This window comes from Macrobrachium nipponense, chromosome 42, assembly GCF_015104395.2.
Source record: "Macrobrachium nipponense isolate FS-2020 chromosome 42, ASM1510439v2, whole genome shotgun sequence".
Lineage (NCBI taxonomy): Eukaryota > Metazoa > Arthropoda > Malacostraca > Decapoda > Palaemonidae > Macrobrachium > Macrobrachium nipponense.
The window spans coordinates 12,591,800-12,610,863 of record NC_061103.1 but is presented as its reverse complement, the minus strand read 5'-3'; the positions used below and the strand labels follow the sequence as shown (position 1 = coordinate 12,610,863).

Sequence of the window (19,064 nt, the reverse complement as noted above, 5' to 3'; positions counted from 1 at the left end):
CAAAAAAGGGCCCTATTATTCATTTACCTGTTCAAGTTTAAGTAGGGTTAGCCACGGGACTCCTCACTTCTAAGCAATTGTGCAAGTCGAATCACAAAAGCTGTCCTATAAACACGGGGATAATGGCTTATCATAGCCGCCATTCTTGAAGCCTTGACAAGGTTCGAATATTCATTCAGAATTTCAAAGCGACCTGTTTCTCATTATGTTTACATCACGTATAACTTTGAACTCATACATTAGTGTTCCGCTACTGGCTTCGGCCGCATTATGTTACTCTTATGAATATACTTTCTTCTAATATAAGTAATAAAGAATGCTGCCGAAAATGAGGTAGGGATGTAAAGTAAACTATGGTTAAGTAATATCTTTGTCAAACGCACAGAAAAAAAAGTTATTCTGGAAAAACACCGAGACAAAGGCTCTGAATCTCATAGTAGTCTTAAAATGTTTTACGAAACAACCGTAAGATTGTTAAAGCAAGTACGATTGTTAAAGCAAGTACTTTCTCTCTCACATTTGTAAACCGTAGGGGGCGTAGTGCCGTCAGTACTGTAGGCATTAAGGTTCTTTGCAGCGTGTCTTTGGCCTCTACAGCTGCGATCACTTTCATTCCTTTCACTGTACCTACTTTCATATTCTCTTTCTTCCATCTTGCTATACACTCTCTTCTAACAATTGATTCATAGTGAAACTGCTCTGAGGTTTTCCTCCTGTTACACCTTCCCAACCTTTTACTCTCAATTTCCGTTTCAACGCAGTATGACCTCATAGGTCCCAGTGCTTGGCCTTTAGCCTAAATTCTAAATTCAATTCAATTTACACACACACACACACACACACATATATATATATATATATATATTATATATATATATATATATATATATATATATATAATCTACTGGTCACTTTTTTACCAGATACATATGCAAAGCCTGAGGATCCAAGTTCAAAGAAACTTGAAGAAATTCTGATGTCCGGTACCGGGAAACGAACCCAGGTCCCATAATCACAACGAGGTCACGTTGCCGACCTGACCAACGTGACCTCTTTGTGATTATGGGACCTGGAAACATGAGTATGGAGATTTGTTGTCTTTTATCCATTTATTTAGCGCCGACGTCTCGGATCAGCTTATGTGTATATCAAGTTCTAAAGACCTTGGTGTATATCTTTTACTACTTAAACACAATTGATGTGTCATCGCGATTTCAGTCTGGAAAATGTATCAAGCTGATACGAAACGTCGGCGCTAAATAAATGGATAAAAGAGAGAACGCGTCTCCATACTCCAATACGTTTATCCTTCAGTAATTGATCCTGTCTTTATACTTATATATATATGTGTGTGTGTGTGTATGACTGGTAAAAATGTTCTGTTACAACAGAATTCCATCTAATAAAAGGAGCCCATAAAAACACCCAATATAGAGAGAAAAGTACTATTTTTCAGATACGATCGACAAGGTTTTCATTCATCCAACGCTTAAGAAGATTAATTAAGGAAGATTATCAGCGGGGGTGACCTAAATTGGTTTGCCTGTGGATGGACCTTTTGGTATAAATACGACCTTTTCTGTAAACTTTTCTCATTCATCTACCTGAAGAGGGAGACAGCAGTCTCTGAAATATAGTACTTTTCTCTCTATATTTTGGTGTTTTTATGGGCTCCTTTTATTAGGTGTGTATATAATATATATATATATATATATATATATATATATATATATATATATATATATATATATATATATGGATGTATTTTGACTTCAAAATCTTTCTGCCTGTCCATAGTAGTAAAGGAAGCAGACCATTTAGAGCAAGTCGATGAAAATTGGGGAAAGCTTTGATGATGCTGTCTGTGTACCTCTTCATAAGAGTCAACGTTTGTTAATAAATAAGTAAAGAAAAATGTTGCGATGTCTAAATACGCATAAAATGACTAACAACAATAGTTTCTTGATGAAGAGATTGATATGATCGCAGTGCAGAGTGGTTAATTGTCTTATTTAGGAAAACTGCCACTTGGTTTATTTTGTTTTGATGATGTCATAAGGGTTGAATCACTCCAATGCTTGCAATGATAGGAACAGTTTCTGTTAATGAAGGAGTCCGGTGAAATAGAAAATTGACATCTCATTGCGGGTCCTGTTTACTTTGCCAGGTTTTCCGAGTGACGACAGCAGCGCTATGTTTACCTGATTGTGGCGAGTTCTCCCAAGTTCCCAACCAACAGCCCGAGGGACATGTCGACCTTGGTGGCTACTTGCTCCTCCTTCTCCGTGGTTACCAGGCGTTTGGCGCCTTTAGTAGGACCACTGCTCAGACCATCCACCGGACGGTGTCTTCTTCCTTTGCTTGGCAGGCCTTCCTCGGATCTCTTTCTCCCGTTGTCCTGTTCATACGCTACGAAGAGGAAAATGGTGAGTATTCTACCGTCAGGGATTTGTGCGAGTGAATTCCGTTTGACTTTCGTGACGTTAATTAAAGAAATGATGTGAATCATAAGCTGTTCTGTTTGAAGTCGTTCGCAGCCTTCTGTGTATCCCCAGGAAAAGTAGTGTTAGATGCTTGTCTCCCTATGCCTGCTTAGGATTGACATTTTGATTTAAAGACGAACAGAGATGTTCATTTCAGAGGTAACGTTAGTGATTTTCGAAAATATCACTAGCTGAATCGTGTATACTTTGTATCGTATCTTTTTATTTTCTATCGTAAGTTATTATTAGTATGCCAGATAACATCTGGTTCTCCATTTTTCATTATTATTGTGTCCTGGTCCCTAACGTTCATCACTGACACTTGTGCTGATAACCAACATGGCAAAGTGTACATGTAGTACGTATGTACGTATGTGGAAACCATCACTCATCTGGCATTCGAGAACTCGATTATCGTACACACCATTTGTTATAACACATCGAGCCTTTATAGTGTGATACCTGACTGTTTGCGTTATCTGTAAGAAGTATAAAAATATAATTTACTTCCATCCGTACTGAAGTAACAAGTATTTACACCTCCTTCAATTCTTCAAAAACTGTCACCATCCGCCCTCTGTCCTTCCTAAGTCATTCAGGTAACTTCTCTGCTGATTGGATGGCGCGGGGGAGTGTCTCATGGAACTGCTGTGTGATTGGCTAGACTGAGAGGAGTGTCTCCTGTGATTGGCTAGACTGAGAGGAGTGTCTCCTGGGCTTGAAACTGAACCTCGAGAGATTGTATCTTTTTACCAGCTGTCTCCTTCTGTTTATTCGGGCCTTGCCTTCCCTTTACTGAGAACAGATAGTTAGGCCTCATGTACATACCATGTTGTTAATCCTGTTTCTTTAGTGACTAAATTGTTGACGTTTTGTTTTTTATAATTAAAAGTAAATATGTGTATATATATATATATATATATATATATATATATATATATATATATATATATATATATATATATATATGTGTGTGTGTGTGTATATATTATATATATATATATATATATATATATATATATATATATATATATATATATATATATATATATATATATGTGTGTGTGTGTGGTGTGTGTGTGTGTGTGTGTGTGTGTGTGTGTGTGTGTGTGTGTGTGTGTGTGTGTGAATGAATAACATGATCTCAATTAAGCAGGCTGGTTTCGAACAGAAATGTTCATTCATCATTTTTAAGTGAGGTCTTGTTGGTGTTCGTGTGAATGTACAGTACAATTGTATAAGTAATTAAGCATATATAAAAATGTGTATGTATATATATATATATATATATATATATATGAGTGTGTGTGTAAAAAGAGAAACTAGTTTGGCGTAACCATAGTCCACAAAATACATTTTTCACATGACGTAGGTCGTTAGGTCAAAAAGGGAAGTTAAGTCACATTAAATGTGGTCAATATTGAATGAATGACCACTGATAAAAGCCAGTTGCTGTCGAAACAAAAGCCGTTGGAAAGCCGCGGAGGATTACGGGGGAGTAGTAGCCTCGTAAAAGAGGAAGATACGCCGATAACTAGAAGAGTGACACCTGGCGCCGGTACTCCCCCTATGTATATATGAGGCTTAAGGTGAAGGGTGGAAGTTTTCAATATATATATATATATATATATAATTATATATTTTATATATATATATATATATATATATATATATATATATGGTCAGGTCAACAAGGTGAGCTAGTGGTGATATGTATCACGAGTTCGTTTTCTGTTACCGGACATCATCATTTCTTCATATATCTTTGAAGTTGGATCTCAAGGCTTTGTAGTGGACGAGCGTATCCAAAAAAGAGCAAAGAATTTCAGATGTTGAGAGGGCATTGTGGCTATTACAATTACACACACACACACACACACACACACACACACACATATATATATATATATATATATATATATATATATATATATATATATATATATATATATATATATATATATATATATATATATATTATATGATTGTGTGTTTGCATGATCTCACCAATTGAAGCAAAATATATACTGTACTATAAAAGATATAGAATGACAATTCCCCGCCGCAGTGACAGAAATACTGGTGCTTTTAGTTTCACAGGTGTTTCTTTATGTGAAAGACGAAGGGTTTACAGCACTTGTGGATAAATTTTTGGCATCTGTGTTCGCGCCGACTGCCTCGTGCCGAACTTTATTTATTACAACACACTATATATATATATATATATATATATATATATATATATATATATATATATATATATATAATATATATATATATATATATATATATATATATATATATATACAAAAAAATCTTTCCGAGAGAGGTAGAGAGTCAAGACAAACAAAAGGGAACAGCGGTTGTTTGACAGTTCAGAGAAGGAACTCGTTGTTTAATGTTTAAGGTTTCAAGAATAAGCAGTTCTTATGGGTTGTTTGTATAACCAGTGATCTTAAAATTTTCATGGCTGATTTCCGTTTTGCATTTAGTGGTATGGCTGCGTATGTTAGAGGATGCTGGATTAGTCAATCGACATCCGGTTCTATAACTTATCTCTCTGTGGGAATCGGGCCTCACCCTGAGAAGCCGTCTGGTGGATCCAATATATTTTCCAAAATTGCATTTAGGGGGATAAGTTATAGAACCGGATGTCGATTGACTAATCCAGAAACCTCTAATATATGTAGCCACACCATTAAATGCAAAACGGAAATCAGCTATGAAGATTTTAAGATCACTGGTTTTACAAGCAACCCATAAGAACTGCTTATTCTTGGAATCTTAAATATTAAACAACGAGTTCCTTCTCTGAACTGTCAAACAACCGCTGTTCCCTTTTGTTTGTCTTGACTCTCTACCTCTCTCGGAAAAATTTTTGTGTTTTGTTCATAGTGCGTCCTTATCCTCTGTAATGGTAGGTTAACCTTCAGTGTTTTTTTATATTTTTTTAATTGTTTTTTTAAGTGTCTGTATTTAAGTACGTGGTCCGATTTTTACTATTTTGCTTCCAAGTGCGTCTTTGTTTGGGTGTGTCTGCTCTTAACAATTTTATCTTTTTATTCTGTTTTTATCAGTTTTCTTCGTCCGCTTTTTAAATTAAAGTCTTGTATTATAGCTCTTTTAATTTTATATTAATATATTGTATTTTATTGTTGTAGATATCCCTGATGATGTGATTATGAATCACGAAAGCTTGGAATAAATCGATACTGTGTCTTTGCTTCTGAATTCCTGCCCTTGGTCTGGATGAGTATATATATATATATATATATATATATATATATATATAGATATATATACATATATTATATATATATATATATATATATATATATATATATATATATATGTGTGTGTGTGTGTGTGTGTGTGTGTGTGTAGAATCTATTGGTGTTCTTTTACTAGATGCATATGTAATTGTAATAGCCACAGTGCCGCCTTCTCGAACTCTTAGTACTATTTTGGATGCTCTTTTCACCACAAAGCCTTAAGACCCAAGTGTAAGATATATGAAGAAATGGTGATGTCCGGTAGCGGGAAACGAACCCGTGATACCATAATTACGAAGAGGTCACGGTGCCGACCTGACCGCGAGAAGGATAAAAGTCTATTGCTTCTCATACTTACCTATACCTGTCGTTTTTCTAATGTACTTATTAGAGCTGCAGTAGACCCATTCTCACCATCCTAGCCAAGTGTGCAGTCGTTTTTATGTTGCTTTTAAGGCTGAAATATTATATATATATATATATATATATATATATATATATATATATATATATATATATATATATATATATATGTAGAATCATCTGGTTATTTTATGTGTACGTATTGTAATAGCCACAATGCTCTCTTAACTTGCACTTGGAGGATCTTAAGGGCTTTGTAGTGACAAGCGTATCCAAAAAAGCGCGAGGAGTTCGAGAAGTTTGAAGGGCATTGTGGCTATTACAGTTACACTATATATATATATATATATATATTATATATATATATATATATATATATATATATATATATATATATATGGGGCTAGTAACTTCATCTCAAATTGGCTAAAACTGAAAGGTTAGTTCCTCTGCTAACTACTCTACTGAAGACGTAAACGAAGTTTTGGTGATTTTATACATATATATATATATATATATAATATCTATATATATATATATATATATATATATATATATATATATTATATATATATATATATATATATATATATATATATAATCTAGTGTGTGCGTTTGCGCTCGCGCTGGAATTGTCGAGAGAAGCTAACCGGTCTCCTAGGGGTATTAGAATAAAGTAATTGGAAAACTCAGGCCTGCAGTGCGTCTTTTTAACTTTGTTGCAGGTTTATTTTTTTATTTTTTGTAGGATCATTTTTATCATATACAACTTTTTACTCTTATTCCCAGACTTGTTGCACAAGAGCCTCCTTGTCTAACCTCACAGTTCTCTTCCTCTGTCACTGTCTGTATTTCCTTTGCAATCACAGGTTGGCCATGCACCGTCCATTTCATGCTAAATGAATTTATGCCCCCAAAATACTGAGTCCCAATCATCACCTTTCCCTTAAGGCAAGTGGAAATATAGTACTTTTTGGGGATAGTGTAGAGAAGTTGCAGTGACAAGTGAAAGTGCTTGAAAGAGGAGAAAAACGAAGCGGGAAGGTCGAGCAGTAATGCTGGTGTGGATGGTTCAAGACTGGGAATGCATGGAAGGAACTTAAGTATATCTAGTTTAACCAGACCACTGAGCTGATTAACAGCTCTCCTAGGGCTGGCCCGAAGGATTAGATATTTTGACGTGGCTAGGAACCAATTGGTTGCCTAGCAACGGGACCTACAGCTTATTGTGGGATCCGAACCACATTATATCGAGAAATTAATTTCTATTAACAAATAAATTCCTCTGATTCCTTGTTGGCAGAGTGGGGAATCGAACCCGGACCGTGAGATCCAACGAGGAACTATCGAAGGAACTGAGGAACATAATAATACACAAGGGGAAATACCGAATCAAAATGAGGAACGTTGTTCTGTAACTTGTCATACTCTCCTACTTATATGGGACCAAACCATCTTTAAAGGCTCTGGTCCAGCTTTCTGCTTCTCTTATACCTTTTTTGTCCCTTTTTTATATCTTAGTACGTCTCTGGCCCTTTTGGCTCTCCTCAGCAGCTCCATTCTTGGTTCTCCTTCGCATTCAGCATCCGCGCTACGTCTCTGTAGTATAGGGAGTTTGCTCAACAATCCAATCATGCTGGTCTGCTAGTGCTTAGTGCCATGGCATGCCGCTCAGTTGTACCGGGCTCGCGTCTCCCGTAGGGCGATGAGAATTCACTTGCTCCCTATCATGATCAGTGACTGCTGCAGTGTGGGGTCTGATGTGGGATGGTGAAACCAGCGTTCTTTGGAAGCTTGAATTTCAAGTCAATGGCCCCTTTGGTGTGCTTGTTCCTTGTGAATAGGTTTCATCTACTGAAATGATCATTATTAACAATGCATTTTTACTTGCTTACCTACTCTCTGAAGTTCCTCGTTGGATGAGTGGATTTCGCACTCGGCTACCAATCCGGTGGTCCAAAGTTCCATTCTCGGCTCGGCCAACGCGGAACCAGAGGAATTTATTTCTGGTGATAGAAATTCATTTCTCGATCTAACGTGGTTCGGATCCCACAATAAGCTGCAGGTCCCGTTGCTAGGCAACCACTTGGTTCCTAGCTACGTAAAAAATATCTAATCCTTCGGGCCAGCCCTAGGAGAGATGTTAATCAGCTCAGTGGTCTGGTTAAACTAAGATATACTTAACTTTTTGTACTCTCTGATCTTCTCTTTCAAGTGTTATCCGTAGACCCTGTTACCATCCTTGCCATATCTTCCCTAGGAAGCACTTCGCTCATCCTGCTGTGTGGGGAACGTTCCGTTGCAAACAAGTCTTTTTCATACTCAGTGAATAGTCAATTCTGTAGGGGAAAACTACTTCTTTTGTTTGTGTATTTCACACATTTGCTGTCAAGTAAATCAAGCACTTCTGTTCTGCAGCATTTATACTACTAACATTCATAGCTTCATCTTCCTTTAGTTACCGTCATAATCTTACCCCGTCTCATATTCACTTAGCATTACTTTTTACAGATATGAACTTTTCACTCTGCATTACTCTTCTCTATCCCCATTTTGTGCTGTTTCACCTTCTAACAGGAACCATTCCACACTTCATTCATAATCCATTTCCTTATCCCGCAACACATGACTCCCACTGTACGTCCTGATTTCTTGTTTCCTAGGTTCGCGCCCGGGAACCAACGAAATTATTATCAACTAAAAAAACACCCTTCTTTTGGGGGTTAAACATATATGAAAAATAATAATTCCGAGGTAAGAGCGAATTAGATATTAAAAGGACAAAATTTGTAACTTAATGCGACATATTATGAACACACAGTTTTATATATATACGTATATATATATCGATATATATATATATATATATATATATATATATATATATATCTATATATATATGTATATAATTATATTAATTTAATATATATGTATATATATAGATGTATATATATATATATATATATATATATATATATATATATATATATACAATAATTATATATATATATATATATATATATATATATATATATCTATGTATATATATATATATATATATATATAGATATACTATATATATATGATATATATATATATATATATCTATCTCTATATCTATATCTATATCTATATCTATATCTATATCTATATCCTATATTATATCTATATCTATATCTATATTCATATATCATATCTATTATATCTTATATTCTATATCTATATCTATATCTATATCTATATCTATATCTATATCTATATCTATATCTATATCTTATATATCTATATCTATATTCTATACTATATCTATATCTATAATATATATATATATATATATATATATATTATATATAGAGTATTAAGTAGTATTTTTTTTTTTTTCCAATAATTATAAATTTTTTTTGGGGGGGATTATGTTTTTTGAGTATGTTATTATTGAAATGAACATGTTCTTTCGCGCAAGGAAATGGTGCTTAAGATAATGAATCTCTCTCTCTCTCTCTCTCTCTCTCTCTCTCTCTCTCTCTCTCTCTCTCTCTCTCTCTCTCTCTCTCTCTCTCGTCAAATGTCAAGTATAGTGTCTTGTTATATTTTATATATATTCAAAGAGCTGGATTGATTTTCTTGACTGCCTTTTTGTTAGAAGAGTCGGGAGACTGTAGTACTAAGGATGAAGTTTGACTGTAGTACTAAGAATGAAGTTTGACTGTAGTACTAAGGATGAAGTTTGACTGTAGTACTAAGGATGAAGTTTGACTGTAGTACTAAGAATGAAGTTTGACTGTAGTACTAAGGATGAAGTTTGCCCCAACTTTGACGTAGTCCAGCCTGCTCATCTTCCCCGCACCTGCGGTGGTTTATTGTACTACATTTTGTAGTACGACTGAATAAAAAATTAAAAAATATCAGAACAAGGGTTGTAATTCGTTTTCCGTTCATTTCCTGTGTTTCTCAGTTGTGTCTCAGATCACCCAAGTTAATATTCCCTATCTTGCCTCAGTCCCACCGCCTTCCCCGCCCCCCTCCCCCTCCCCCTCCTCCTCCCCCACCATATCCTGGCTTTCCTTCTGTCGCTTTATCGATCCTGGCTATTGTGGCGCGTCCGAATTCTTGAGCGAAAGTTGCGTTCAACGCTACTTTTCTGCGTCTTGAAAATGGATTATTTGATTTAATATATTCAATTATATTTTTGTGACGCTTCTGTTATGTCTTAAGTTGATTAGTTAACCAGCTCCTAAATAGGTCTTTATCGCCAAATTCTGTTTTGGTTGAAGCTGTTACCACGCCTTTAGTGGCTGGCCTCCGAGGACTTTTAGAGGTGGGTCAATCGGGTGGTGGTGGTTACTGGTTAGTGTCAACTGTGGTGTCTGACTCAGGCCGTGTCCCGAGAACCTGTTGCATTTCGGCCCTCTCTGGAATTTGGAGTTTTTTTTTCCAAGTGGATCAAGACGTTCCAAAGCTGTACTATGGTGAGTGTGCAAGTTGAACATCTCAGTCGTTCTTCAGAGTTATAAGCTCGAGCGCTCTTTTCAGATTGATTTATTGTGATTATGAACGAAATCTTCACCCAGTTTTTGGGATGATAATGTAGCTGCTTAGTCCTGAAGATGCACTGATTAATGACCCAGATTATTGAAGGCCTTTGACGACTTTTGTATTTCCCTTTTTGCTCGTGCTTGTTCGTGACTCTCGTAATCGCTTCTTTGTGGCAAACCGGTGTCTTAGATTAATGAACACAGCAAAAAGGTTACGAAATGTTTAACTTATCTCAGGTCTGTGTTGATGTTTTAAGGTCTGCAACTTTTGAGCACGCTGTACGTAGTAGTACCCTCTTATCCTCAAATTGTAGAAGGTTCGTCTCATCTGTATAGAAGTTATTGGCCTTCCCACCGGGGATATCGGACGGAAAGTTTGTACAGTGTTCGCTAACGAGTCGATAAAAAGCATTTTCCCAAACTTGTACTCTTGACTCGGATGATTCTGCGAATGTTAGGATCGCGCTTTCCGGTACATTTCGTCTGTCTCTCCTAGTCCTAGTGATCTTCTAATGTGTGCTGTAACTGAATAATAATAATAATAATAATAATAATAATAATAATAATAATAATAATAATAATAATAATAATAATAATAATATCCTAGGCATTAACGAAGACTTGCTGAGAGATCATTACGGGAGTTCCAGGAGAAAACGAGGCTTACAGCTTTTCCGATATAGTTCCGTCTTTGTTAATGCGGTATGTTCTTTTATGCTTTGCTTATGCTTGATGAGATTGGTAAAACAAGTAAATAAAGTTGATGAAAACTGCCTAATACATTTTATGATAATATAGTAATCATATACAATATACACACACACATATATATAGATGAAGGCAGGCAGGAACATACAGGAATTTGACATTTTGACAGATTTATTCCGACGTTCCGCAATACATTATTTCATGCTCAAGGAATTCTACAATAGATAAAATAGAATGATTTTTAGAGACCTTTAAAAAATCATAAAAATCATAAAATTAGAAATAATAATTATAAGTCAACTTGAATGGAAACCATACTTAAAACACAAATAAGTTACGTTGATACACAAGTTACATTAAAAAAGTTATAACAAAATTGAACATTAATCTACACTTAAGCAAGCTTTGTAGACAAGGTTTTATTTTAAATAAATAAATAACAAAAGGGAGACAGGAGCTACCCAGCCAGAGCAAAGTCTTTGTTGAGAACAACATCAAAGTCAAGATAAAAAAAAAAAGTTGAACAGCTGAGGACTGGGTGTTTCAGACAGGAACAGTTGTTTTATTTTCAACGTTTCTAAAATAAATAGGTCTTTGGAGTTGTTGACCTGTCCAGTTATTGAGAAAAAGTCTTAGTATTCGATGCTAGTTTTACATTTTAAAGAATAATTTCTTATGTTTGATGCATCTGGGTTGGACAGGTGACATCCCGTTCTGTGGCTAAACCCCCTATGAGAATCGACTCGTACCCTAAGAAGACGCTTCGCGGATCCCACATCATTTCACATATCACATCTGGGACAAGTATACTTATAAACCACATTTGCCGTCGCCAAAGGGCAGAGTCGGTCTTTTACTCTGAAAAGGGAGCCAATTGTAAAGGGACGGAATCCATTTGACATTAAAGGCATTAAATAATGTTCACTAATTATTTGAGTGAAGACTGAACGGAAGTTGTCAGTTTATGTAAGGAAAAGATGCGTAGAATGTTTTCTTTGGAGCGTTAAAATACAAAGAGCTGTTAAAGAACATTTGGTAGGGTACTTGCTATCCGCGGCGGCTTAGACTATGGCAGTTGCGATTTTTCAATGCAGTTTTACCTACTGAACAAGAATTTTAATTAATATTTTTTCGGACGACTGTAATTAACCCCACGGCGAAATACATTGGACGCCCCAATCCATAGTCGATGTCGTATCCGCGGTTACGTTCCTTGCAGTCCGTGCGGACTGCTTCTTTAGAAATACCGAACATTTTACTGAGTAATTTCTGTATGTCCTTGTTAATGAATGATCTTTGTAGGGAAAGAGTTGTCATTAAAATATTTGTAGAGGAAGGAAATTTCGTTGTGGAAAAGTTGTTTATGGATAAGGACATAAACATAATTTAACTTGAAGTTATAAAAACAAAAACTATAAAAATTGGAGCCCAGACCTGTAAATGTTTTTCTAGAAACAGTGGTGTTAAAACGGTTATTATCCTTAGTTACGAAAACGTCTAAAAGAGGTAAACGACACTCTTGCTCCTTTTCGATACTAGACGTGATATTAAAGTGACGTGAGTTAGCCAATCGAAGGAAAGAATCAGAGTGGAACTCACTCCTGAAAGGGGGCAAGAGTGTCGTCCACGTATCGAGCATAAAATAAGGGACGGATAGAGAATGGGCAATCATCAAGCAAGGATTCCACCATCCGTTAAAAACAAAAGCCGTTACCAGTGCGGCCAATTCTAGAAAAAAAAAAAAAGTTTTGAAAGAAACGCGATTAAAATGACAAAACTTAGATTCGTGATCTGAAAATAACTTATTTAAAATAATATTAATAATTTCTTTAACAGACACGTTAGTGGATAGGGACTCAACAGCAAGGCTGGCCATGAATAAGTCAGGGTCTTGAGATAATATTAAATCTTTAAATTTGTTAAGAGTTTGGCAGAGCATATTTCTTCTTAGTGAGAGGGTCCACTAATGGGACAAGGTATTTAGCTAATTTATAATTAGGAGTTTGTATGTAGCCAAGATTATGTGGGATCCACGAAGCGTCTTCTTAGGGTACGAGTCGACTCTCAAAGGGGGTGGGGATGGTTAGTCACAGAACGGGATGTCGCCTGTCCAACCCAGATGCATCAGATACGTATAAAAAATCATTCTTTAAAATGTAGAACCACCATCGATACAAAGATTTTTTCTCAATAATTAGACAGGTCAACAACTCTAAAGACCTATTTATTTTAGAGAAGTTGAAAAGAAAACAATTGTTCCTGTTTGAAACACCCAGTCCTCAGCTGTTCAACTTTTTTTTTTATCTTTTTTGTTGTTTTCAACGCCTATTATTGGTTACTTTTCGTTTCTGCTTTTAGTTTTAGTCTAGACTTTGCTCTGGCAGGTTAGCTCCTCTATTCCTTTAGTTATGTATTTATTTATTTCAAATAAAACCTTGTCAATAAACCTTGTGTATGTGTAGATTAATGTTCAATTTTATTATAACTTTTTTTTATTGTAACTTGTGTTTTAACGTAACTGATTGTGTGTTTTAAGTCTGGTTTCCTGTTAAGTTGACTTATAGATAATTATTATTTTTAATTTTTTAAATTTTTTTTTGTCTTTTAAAATCCTTCTATTTGTTTCTATTGTAAAATTCCTTGAGGATGAAATTATGTATTGCGGAACGTCGGAATAAATCTGTCAAAACGTTCTGCTGATTTTGGATATATAATATATATATATATATATATATATATATATATATATATATATATATATATATATATATATATATGAATAACTTGATCACGAAGTATGTAAAACGTGATGCTATGTATAAATAAAGGTTTTTTTTTTTCTTTCGTGGCAAAAACCTTTATATATATATATATATATATATATATATATATATATATATATATATATATATGGTTTTTGCCACGAAAGAAAAAACCTTTATTTATACATAGCATCACGTTTTATATACTTCGTGATCAAGTTATTCATATATATATATATATATATATATATATATATATATATATATATATATTCCCATACACCCATTTGAACGTTTGCACTTCCTTCTGTGCTCCTTATCACTGGTAAAAGTATGGACATAGGATGTCTTACAAGAGTATATATATGATTGATTGATGCAAAAATGTACCACGGCGTCACAACAACTCAGGTCATCGACGTAGAGTATATATACAAAACATATGTAGGTGTGGCAGTAAGTCTCAGTTGTTGACCCAGGAAGGGTGGAAATTAAATTATTCCCTCATGATTTTCGGCCTCATTAACTCCCATCTGGCGACTCGTCCGGTGGTCTATGTTCTTGGACACCTGCTTGAGAGGAGCGGCCTAAGGATTAGTTCGTCGATGTCATCCGATTTCCAATGTCCTCCTGACAGGTTCATATTGTTGGTAGCAGATTCCAGCATTCTCCTTTTGAACGGACAGCTACTTTTGAAAACCAGCTCCGCCCCACTCCAGTTAATAAATAGTATGGCCTTTGTCCCTAATATGTAGGAAAAGACCCGAGTCGTCTGATGCATATCGCGCTGATCTTTCGTTTTCTGTTAATCTTTTGCGAGATGGGTCTACAAATTTCCCCAACGTAAATATCATTACAATTGTAAATTCCGGCTTCTTCTCTTTTATTTGGTATACATTAATGAGAGAACTCCCGATTGATTTGGGATAATGGAAAATGAAGGATTATTAGACCTGAGGTGTTCTGTGGCTTTTTGGATGTTTATTTTATTGTTGAAGTCTATTTGTCCGTTGTGAGTGGGACCTCAATAGTAAATATATTGTATTCGCTTTATTTATAGCATTCTGGATAATGTATGGTGGGTAAAGCAGTTGCATTAGGTGTTGGCAGATCGAGTTGAATTCTTTTTCTACGTATTCATTTGAACATATTTTATGCCCCCTGAGGAATAGGTTGCACACGACTATGATCGATAGGAATACATCGTGGTAACTTGAAGAATAAATATATGAAACAACGAAAGTGGGTTTCCTGTGAACTGTGAACGCATATCTATTCTGTTCTCTTATGATTAGTACGTCTAGGAACGGCAATTTCCGTCCTTTTCCCATTTTGTTTTAAATTTTATATTGGGAACTAGCGAATTTAGTTGATTGAAAAATTCACTGAAATCTCCCCAGCTATCATCCCAGTAAGTAAATTATTTACGTATGTAAGCCAGATAATATTGCGGGGCTTAATAGAAGACAAAATTTCTGTTTCGAAATATTCCATGTATAGGTTAGCTTTCTGAGGGGGGTAGAGGACTGCCCATACTGCAACCCAATTTTTGTTTATAAACATTACCATTGAAAGCGGACACGTTGTTAGTTACACAGAGGTTGATTAGTTTTATTGTTTTGTCAATACCAAGAGGAAAATGTTCTTCATAAAAATGTTCTTAATTGGTTGTAACGTCCTCTTTAGAAAGGACAACACTTTGGGGATGGGGACTTTGGTAAATAATGATTCGACGTGAGGGCTGAGGAATTTGATGTTATTTGCGGGAATATTTAAACTGTTAAATTTTTGTATAAAATCCTCACCATGTTTAACGTGGGAGGATGAGAATGTTCCTAGAAAGGGTGATAACAGGTTTGCAAACCATTTGGATATTTTTTATACATGAAAGAGCCCCTGCTAGATATTTTGGGGCGTAGAGGAATCCCATCTTTATGAGTTTTTGGGAGGCCATAAAAATAGTGGAGAGAGGGATTGATTATCTTCAATGGCTCTAGTAATTCTATGTTCTTCTTATTACTCCCCTTTGGTTTCTGACTGATTTGTTAAATTGGGCAGCGATGTTTGTAGTGGGATCTTTCGTCACCACTATTTTGTTTGATGCTCATTCCCCAGAGCCTTGTATCATGAGTTCACAGACTCGCCACATAAACAAGCAGAAAAGAATAATTGAAATGGCATAAATAAACATGCTAATAAAAGATTGCATCCAAACAAATGGGTTCCGAAAAACAACGTAAAATCAAAATAGCAAAGAAGGAAAATATGATTACATTTGGACCTGTAAATCCACAGTGTATAATGAAACAAAAAGTTTCAGAATACACACTCCCAGCAAACATGGAGGATCCCCCCCCCCCCCCCCCCCCCCCCTCAAAGGTAGGTCGCACAGCTCGAGAGAGCGTCAACAAAAGGTCGTGCCTCCAGAATGTCTACGGGCTGCTCTGTGAGCAAGAGCTCGGGCTGGCATAAGGCCAGCTTAATCTCCAACAACAACGCCAGAATAAATAGTTTCCACACATTTGCTTTACAGCGAAACGTGCCGTGACGAACAAACTCATCCACGTTCCCCATACCACATCTGGGAGAAAGAAAAATATTACCCTGACGTCACTTAGGAAGATTACGTTTTACACACAATACATCACTCAAGGAAGGTCGCTAGATCACACACACACACACACACACACACACACACACACACACACACACACACACACACACACACACACACAGAGTCTCCAATGGTTCCGGTCACGCATCGAGAAGTGATCAGACAGGGGTGAACGTTCGCGAAACGATGAATTTCAGTTTTTATATGCGAACGAATCTCTGCTCTGTCCCTGGGCGAACAAATAGCTGATATAATCACAAAAAACGATCTGCTAAGTACGCATCAGATGCAATGATGGGACTGCTGAATCAAATTATAGCAACGTTCACATTTCAATTTATATCCACGCACACGCATGATATATATATATATATATATATATATATATATATATATATATATCATATATATATATATATATATATATATATATATATATATATATATATATATAATATATATATATATATATATTATATATATATATATATATATATATATATATATGTGTGTGTGTGTGTGTGTGTGTGTGTGTATGTGTATGTATAATAGTGGGGATCTAATCCACATGATGTAAAAAAGTTAAGTATGTCTTAGTTTTATCAGACCACTGAGCTAATTAACAGCTCTCCTAGGGCTGGCCTGAAGGATTAGATATTTTTACATGGCTAGGAACCAATTGGTTACTTAGCAACGGGACTTACAGTTTATTATTAAATCCGTACCACATTATATAGGTCATTATTCTTTACGATTAGTGATTCACGATACCCTTATAAATTACAGCACTGGGTGTAATACACTATAGCAAAATCTCGTTCTGATACGAGTGTTTGTTACAGAAATATTGCCCAAAAACGTGCTTGCACTGTCTCTGAAACCCATAGTACGTATGCTGCTTAGTTGTCAATCAAGTTTTTTGTAATCAAGTATTTTTTACAAGCTAGCTATTGTATAAATTGTTTTATTTTTCTCAATCAAAACATATGCTCCTTAATGCTAACTTTCCTCTTTTAACGACTTTCTGGTCATTGCAAATTTCGGCCTCATTAATTTCTTATGTTGCGAAAACAGACAAGAAGCCCAGGGAGCGAAAGCGATTGCGTCACACTACAGCGGTAATCCGGTAGTAAAACATCTTCATATATCCAAAAAGTAAATAATAAAGATATATATGTGCATTATGATTATAAAAATTACATGAATAGCTGATAACAATCTGCATGAATAACTGGTAAACTGTTCTACAAGAAAGTTGAGTATGCAAATTCATTTACAATTGGTACGAAAGTCAAGATGTCGTGACATCAATATACAGGACAAAAAAACGTTCTAATTCCGAAAAATAATTACTTAAATTTAAGTCAGGAATCGAGTTACTTTTTCAATAATGAATATTTTAAAATTAATCATCATACATATGTAAAATATTGATGTTTTACTATTTATTTAAATAATTATCTAGTCGACGCTTCGTCGTCGTCTTCTACCAAAAACCGTAGTTTCCTTAAAAAACGTCGTGGCCAAGGGACCGTGTCTACGATTGTTGTGATTGAAAGTGCCCCAGCGTCTATGGGTACAAGTGGTGTGCGGATTTAGCACAGGAAATGAGAATTTGTTGACACAAAGCGACTCCGCAAACACATCGAGATGGCGTCAATCTTCTAAAGTTTTTTAATCGCAAGTAAAAATTTTGAAAGCGTTTTGGTGGTATGGCCTTAATTTCTAACTTTGGAGAAAATACTTACTTCGAAAGGAGAGTAGAGGTCTTTAGCTCCCTTCTCTCCAAACACAACAACAACTCGTGACTGATGACCATCTCCAGTGTCAGGACGCGTTAAAAGTTTCAAAAGTACTTTTTCAGAGGGGGGTGGGCCTGGGGGAGGGTGGCCTAGACGTGGTATAGTCGGTGAGTCCGGCCAGTCCACGCAGTGTTTTACCCTATAGAATTGGATTCACAAAATTATGTGAGTGTTTGAGTTTTGGGGAAGAATGGCCTTTGAAAACTTACAAAAGGTAATTCAGGTTTATGTTTACTTAGAGAGAGCTATTGCCAAAAGTAAAATCTTTTCTTATGGATACTAAAGAATTGTTTAGTATATGAAAATAAGTTGGGAATTACACCAGTAAAATGGAATATTGCCAGTGAGTGTGTTATTTGATGGCAGTGGCAAAAGAGGGGCGGAAATAGGGTAAACAGTCACGGACGATCCATCGTCATCACGCTGGCCAGGCCTTATTCACTCGATATTTAATTGGTGAAACAAGAATACAATTACAACTTTAAGCATACCATTTAAAAGATTGAAGTTTCGTCAACATAATGT

The 19,064-nt window shown here is 35.6% G+C and overlaps 1 long non-coding RNA gene across 1 annotated transcript in view; it reads left to right on the top strand.

The window, feature by feature from the left end:
• LOC135213410 (uncharacterized) overlaps nucleotides 1-11,377 on the top strand; it is a 40,602-nt gene extending 29,225 nt beyond the window's left edge. Inside the window, exons 2-3 of the long non-coding RNA XR_010314110.1 lie at nucleotides 2,168-2,426; nucleotides 11,261-11,377. This is a non-coding gene — a long non-coding RNA (uncharacterized LOC135213410). The remainder of the gene's footprint in view (nucleotides 1-2,167; nucleotides 2,427-11,260) is intronic.
• Nucleotides 11,378-19,064: the final 7,687 nt, after the last annotated feature.